We start from the raw sequence: 7488 nt of genomic DNA on the forward strand, positions 1-7488 counted from the left end.
CATAAACAAATAAAACACAATGAAATAAAATATTGATTCTTTGGAAAGGCCAATAAAATTGAAAAATTCTTACCAACACTAAGTGACATAATAGAAATGATCAAAATCAGAATCTTTAGTAAATCCTGTGATCAATTTTAATCATAGAATAAAATGTGATAAACATAATTACAATTTCTTAAATGTAATATTTCTCAAAATAAACAAATATTAAAAAGAAATCATTTTATTGAATCTTTCCATGTTGAATTACACAATTAATAACTGTGTAGAAGCCTTTATAAAATTTTCTCTTTCTTTTTCTTTAATTACTGCTTCATTCTCTAAAAAGCAATTGATATAGGTTCAAAAATACTAATTAGAATATATTATAGCTAAAGTGCTATAATATTGAAAAAACAGTAACTACAGAAAAAGCAGCAGCAATAAAAAAACAATCCTTGCTTGCAGTGAGTGTATGATTCGAAGCATGATTGTAAGTTGGATAATAATCATAGCTCTGACTGGATTGTACTAGAATGTTCAGAAAGTAAATTAGGATAGCATTTTAGCCTTGTGGGTGTATTGATAGATTTAAACTGGGTTTATAAAAATAAATGTTTTCATTGCCAAAACTAGCTACGGACAAAATAATAGGTTTCTGCTGAAAAACTGCACAACAATGCCATAGACAGACATTTTGGTGTCATTCCCTCCAATAATGTCACCCATTGTGCCCACACCCATGGTGACACCAGTGAAACTAAGAACCATGTTCAGTAAGATTGCAGACTGAAAGATCAGCCTACAAAATCTATTGTATACTAAGCAATGAATATGTGGACCACAAACAACAGTATCATTAACAACCACTTTTTAAAAACAAGAAATAATTAGATGTAAATATAACAAAAAAATGTACAGAATGCACATGCTGAAAACTGCAAAACAATAAAAGAAATGAGAGGATCCAAATAAATGGAGAGACACACTGTTTTTCAATTGATCATCTAAGAGTAAAGATGTTATCCTCTGTTGATATACAGACTGTAGTAAGCTGAACAATGTTCTCAAAAGAAAACAAACTCACAAACTCATTGCCATTGAGTGGATTTCAACTCATGGCAGCCCTATAGGACAGAGTAGAACTGCCTCGGGTTTCTGAGACTGCAACTCTTTGTGAGAGACGAAAACCCTATCTCTTACACTGGGCTGCTGGTAGTTTTGAACTGCTGACCTTGCATTAGCGGCCCAATGTGTAAGCACTTCACCACCAGGGCTCCTAAGAGTATCCTGGTCTTAATTCTTGGAGACCTGGAATATTACCTTATATAGCAAAAGACATTTTCCTGATGTGATTAAATTTGGGAATTTAAGATTGGAATTCTACCCTGAATTATTTGGTGGGTCTACATACAAGTGTAATGATTAGATGGAAGTCAAGAAGATTTGATACAGAATACAAAGTAGTAAGTGTGGCAATGGCGTGCCCACTTTGAAGATGGAGCAGGTAGGCCACAAGACAAGGAATGCAGGGACCCATGAGAAGCTGAAATATTCATGGAAGCAGGTAGCCTCTCCATCCATAACCTTCAGGGGAACCAACCTTGCCTACATCCTTATTTCATAACACAATGAAATGGATTCTAGATCTCTTTATGTGCTTGACACAATGGATGTATGTATGGATTGTGATGAGAATTGTACGAGCCCCCAATAAAATAATTAAAAAAAACTGTTAAGAGAACCAATTCACGTTGCTGTACCTGAATACCTGGTCATTTTTAAGGGCAGAAACCGAAAACACACACACAGGTTTAAATAATTCCTACCCAGAGAGATCATTTGGTAGCTATAGCTGAGTTTATTCTAAAATGTATAGTAAAACCATAGAAACTCAAATATATTTACAGCCAACACAAAACAAAATAGAGAGACTTTATTCTATTTCAAGATTCATCCTCTTCACTGCTGTGAGGTCAATATTGACTTATAGTAACCCTATAGGACAGAATGGAACTGTCCCCATGGTTTTCTGAGACTGTAACTCTTTATGGAAGTAGAAAGTCCCATCTTTCTGTGAGTTTTACTTCTGTATGCCTTCCTATCTGTCTCTCAAATGGTGTGGGTTGGCTTCTTACATACACACATTCCTCATCAATTTCAAGGCATGATCCTCCCTCTGACAGTGGCTTCTGAGAAGATCTGCTGGGTCAGTTAAGTTCAAAGCAGAGAGGTCAGCTCAGGTTAAGGTGACTGTTTGGGAGGATTCCTGTGGGGTAGTCTTGATGGGTTTTCTCAAAGATCATAGCATGATCTTGAAGCCTTATTATAAAGAAGTTTTAAGAATATTGAAACTGTATTGGTGATTAAAGAAAGGCCTGGAAAGCTGGTTGAGGTAGTTAGTTTATTGTGCCAACCTGTCCAATAAATACATGTGGGATTAATTGAAGGGCAGAGGGATAAATGGCTCGGTGAGCCTCATCTTTCTATTTCTCAGGTCTCTTGCTTTGTGATGGTCGGACCAGGGTGCAGCTGCCTCAGTCAGTTCCCTGCTTTAGCTGGCAAGGCTCATTTCCTGCAAGATATCCCTGAGGAGAAGCCACATGGACCTACCTCGTTGCAGGCCTGGGTGCTGGAGCAGCCGTGTGGAGACCCCTGCCAGCGCTGAGATTTTTTTTAAAAAATCATTTTATTAGGGGCTCATACAACTCTTATTATAATCCATATTCAGTGACTCAGCTTTCCTCCTGCAGTCAGCATCATTGCGTCTGTTTTGTGAGATGGAGGAGGACTTTGTGGATTGGTGTCGGACATATGGGTTAATGTTGGACTTGTGGGCTTGGGCAGCACTGGTTGGGATGTTTTCTTGATGCACACTTAACCTTTATATAAAACTCTCTCTTATAAAAAAAAAAAAAGAATTACAGTCACACGCAGTAATGAGAATCAATTAGTAACCCCCAAATTAACTCCATTTTACACATTCTTTCTTAGCCCAAAATGATTACAAAGCTTTGCTTTTAAAGAAATTAATTTCATACATCGTAGCTCCCGATTGCATCTGCACAACCAAGCTTCATTTTCTAAATGTATATACTCGAGTATAAGCCGACCCAAATATCAGCCAAGGCACCTAATTTTTCCACAAAAACTGCATTAAAAAACTGTGCTGAAAACTTGACGTCTATGCAAGTATATACGGTAGTTACTGTCTAACAAAAAGTTTGTATTTAAATGACAATGGCACAATATCAACAAGAAGTTAGACACCAAATATTTTTCAAGTCCAATGTTTCATAGCAAAGTCTATGTGACGCAAGGGTTAAATTATTTAACTGCTAGCGGTAATGTCAGCAGTTCAAATCCACTGACTGGTCATTGGTAATAGGATGAGGCAGTTTATTTCCATAAAAATTTACAACCTTGGACCTATGGGGAAGTTCTATTCCGTCCTATAAGGTCACCCTACATTGGAATTATCTTGAGAACTTTATGAAATTCAGTTAAATGAAGTTTGGAAAAAGAGCATACAGTTAAAACCTCAGTATAATTGGAGAAGAAAGAAGCCCATATTGTTCTAACCTAGATATTTGGAGACACTTAAGTTGAGAAGAAGAATGCGGAGATTAAATGATATTGGATCCAGCCCCAAATTGCAAAGCCAGGTAGGCTGTTGACAAAGGTCAAGTCTTCTTAGGGTCATAACATTCAATCAAAATTAGAATGAACCAGAGTCCACTTGCCAATATATACATTACTCGAGTAAACAAGAGTATGAGGACAGAGCATGGTGATTAAGAAAAAGGGGGAGAGAGAGAGAAAGAGGGAGGGGGGAAGAGAAGGATAGAAAGTAAATAATGTGAGACAATCTGTCCTCTTTCTACTGGATGAGTATGAGTGGCAGGTGAGAGTCCTAAATCTGTTGTCTCCTAACTTCTCATTCGGGGAGCACTCCACAAGCTAATGCTTAACCTGTGAAACAGTTGTGCCATAATCTTAGAGAGGCCTATTGAATAAGCGCATGCCTCTGTTTTGTGCAAGCTTGGCTTGCGAGATTTCATGGCTTATTTTCATTACAATCAGTTTGAGAAATGAACTCCTAATTAAGAAGTGATTCTACCATATTCCAAGATAGGCTCCTGTCAGATCAAGATTCCACATCATAAATAGATAGGAGGGATCAACGCAACGGTAGAAAATACAAATAATCAGGGCATTAACTTGCAGATATTAATATCCAAATATGAAAGAAGTAAATGATACTTTTCTAAAATTCAATTTGATGTTGATCTTAAACTCCCATTCTAGCTGACTTTAGCTCATTCTACGTAAAATTAGTTACCTTAAATTTAAGCTAACGATTCAAGAGTTCCCACATCCTTTCTCAGATTCCTAGATTCCTGCATAATTCTCTAGGATGACTGAGTGGGAGGATATGGAGCTGGTCAAAACTGAGCATCTGGCCACCCATGTACATGCAACCCCTCTAGTTCCTGGGTGTGGCTTTCTCCTAGGCTAGCATCCACTCACGTGCTCAGTATCATTGTCACTGGGCCACCAAGTCTGTCTTCTCTCTGATCAGCGATCCCTCTTTAACCTGCTTCTCGCCCACTCTTAGCTATGGAATATCTCACAATTCCTTGGAATCTTTATGGGTTTATAAGAGAATAACTTGCGGGGTGGTCCCAAGTCTTATCTTCCTCTTGATGACACATGATCATTTGCACTCCATCACTGCTGTACCAATTGAAGGGGTACAACTAGGTTGGATTCCTTGGGCTCCCCTGTAGAATTAAGCATAGGTCACACTTCCCTACGAAGAGTACACTTAAATTGGTAAGTGGTGAGGGTGCAAGGGGTTCTCTCATTTGCTCCCCGTAGAAAGTAACTAGATAGAGAATATAGCACAAAGATTTTTTTCTCACACCCAAGAGTCATTCTGTAATATTTTTGTTTCTTCTGCTAGCTCCTTCAGTTCAATTGTAGGGATCTTTATCAAGAGCGATTTAAACATGCCCAAATATTTTATGGCATACATTGTACGTGTGAAACCACTTGAGTTCTGCTTTAAAGTCTGGTTTCTGTGATTTCATACTATTACCTCCATCTTGATGCTGAAAAATCTATTTAAGAACGTGAACTCTGACCATTATCTTCCTCATGCATTTCGGTAGTAACTTCACTACCATGAAGCTAATGAGCCCAGGATGCCAGCACTGTTTAGGACAGGCGGGCAATAGTCAGTACACGTTTAAAGGAAGAAGTGAATAATTCATCACAAAAGAAGCTAAAAGATAGTATCTCCTCAAGTAGATGGTGAAGGAGAACCAGTGAATAGAGGAAGTGTCTTACAGAGTTGTTCATAGTGATTCTCCAGACACTCTGGAAGAAAAATAAATTAATAATAATAATGCTGTGATAACAGTGTGATAATACTGTAATAAACAGTGTGATAACTGTAATAATAATAATCACTGTGATAACAGTGATCACTGATATAGTAAGGGAAACGGTGGGTGGATCATAAAGAAGAATTTTTCTCAAACATATTCAAATGTCAATGCAACTGAAAGTCACACGATTCTTCATAGAGTGAAGAAACTTGATTGATATAATTCAGCAGTTAAAATATCCTACCGATTTTGAACATATCTGTATGAATTAGGAACATGTTTATGACAAGGCTTTCTCTTTATCCTGCATATATACAAGTCTACCAGGAAAGGAAATCACCAAATGAGTATGATCTATTTTATAACACAGACATTCACAATCATTTGCAATTTCTTCATTCATTTTATCTGTTATTTACAATACAGTACTTTTTAACAGTAGAAAATACCAAAGATTAAAAAAAAATGGAAGTAACATAACATTGAGAAAATTATGTCAGTGGATTTTTTTTCATTGGAATCTTGTAAAAGCTATTGCTAATTTTTTCATGTTTCCTTTTTCTACTGGAATCTATTCATCTCAAGAAATATCAATATTTTGTTTCATGGGTTTGGAGAACGACCAATGAGCCATCTGATACAACTAGTTCACTTATTCTTGTTCCATTTTCCAAATATTTGGGAACAATTGTTTCCTTCTCTACAGGAGTTTCAAGCAGTCTAAAGTTATGAAAATGTGGTTGTAAGAATCCAATGTAATTCACATGCTATCAAATAAAAATTCTAGTCTGGATTTTTTGGAGATTCTAAGGTAGCCACAGGGTAATATTGTGTGTTTTTGTTGTTTGCTTTTGTTCGAACTAATATAATGTGAAAGACAGCCCACAGCTACAAAGAAAATAGGATTTGAAAAGGATTTATATTATAAGGGAATGCTTCTTGGTCCAGGCAATTTTATATTTCCTGCCAAAACTCATCGCTGCATGGGAAGAACTGGAGGAAATCATGCTAAGCAAAGTAAGTCAAGCACAAAAGGACAAGAACAACATGAGTCCACTGAGGTAAGTTTAAAAAAAAAAAAACAATGCTAAAGGGGTATAGGGAAAAAGCCACTGTATACAAACATTCCTGGGGTGAGGACCAGGTAGTATGGCAGGGACCAGATCAAATGCAGGGATGCACATGGTAAACAACTGGGGAGAGGGTGGGGAAAGGGAAAAAAAAGGTGATAAGGAAGAAATGGGTAACTGGGGCACAGGACGCTAACCCAACCAAGGGGAGGGTATTGTTTATATCTTCACAGGGAAAGAGGGACCAGACTTCAACCCAGTGCTCCAAGGTGTGCATGCAACATGCTGGCGTGGAGTAGGGAACCAGTGGATAGGTCTGGGGGGCTGGCCCCAGTCCCAAATACTAAGTGGACGCCTGCCCCTCCCCCCAGAAGAATTTATTTCAAAGGATGGCACTGAATCTGCAGCTCCTGGAGAGGGACATAACTGATCTGAGCACTCAGAGCAGATGAAGGGGAAGGAGGAGAGAGTGGAGTACATCCTGTCCCATCAGGCCTTGAGGATGATGATCCCAATTATAGCAGCCAGTAACAGAGAGGACCACATGGCCAGCCCCACTATGAGACATGACGCCCGTCACTGACCCATGACCCCGCAGGGGACAGCAACAGAGACACAGTGTGGGAATTGTGCCTGATCTGATCCTGCCACACCTAGGCAAAGCAATTTGGGGGTGGGGGGGATGCAGCGGAACAGCAAGGAAATGGAGCAGCAAGGTCTCCAGAGAATACAGAAGGTAGACTTTGGAGCCAGGGCGTGGTGCCCCAACAGACTGGACTGGAAAACACTCCTAAAGGCCAACAAAGATCCTTGAGGTAACTACAAGCTTTTTTTTCTTGTGTTTTGTTTTGTTTTTGTCGGTTTGTTGTTGCTGTTGTTTTGTTGTATATTGTTGATTGGTTTTGCTCTGGCTTGTTTTTGTACATGTTATTATCTCCACAGGTCTGTCTAAATAAGATAGGCTGGATGAACAATCTGGAGAAGAAAACAACAGGACCGACAGTTCTGGGGGGACATGGGAGAGGGGGAGGTGGGGGGAAAGG

This window comes from Echinops telfairi, unplaced genomic scaffold, assembly GCF_000313985.2.
Source record: "Echinops telfairi isolate 266 unplaced genomic scaffold, ASM31398v2 ScPeMD7_1;HRSCAF=3_0, whole genome shotgun sequence".
Classification (NCBI taxonomy): Eukaryota; Metazoa; Chordata; class Mammalia; order Afrosoricida; family Tenrecidae; genus Echinops; species Echinops telfairi.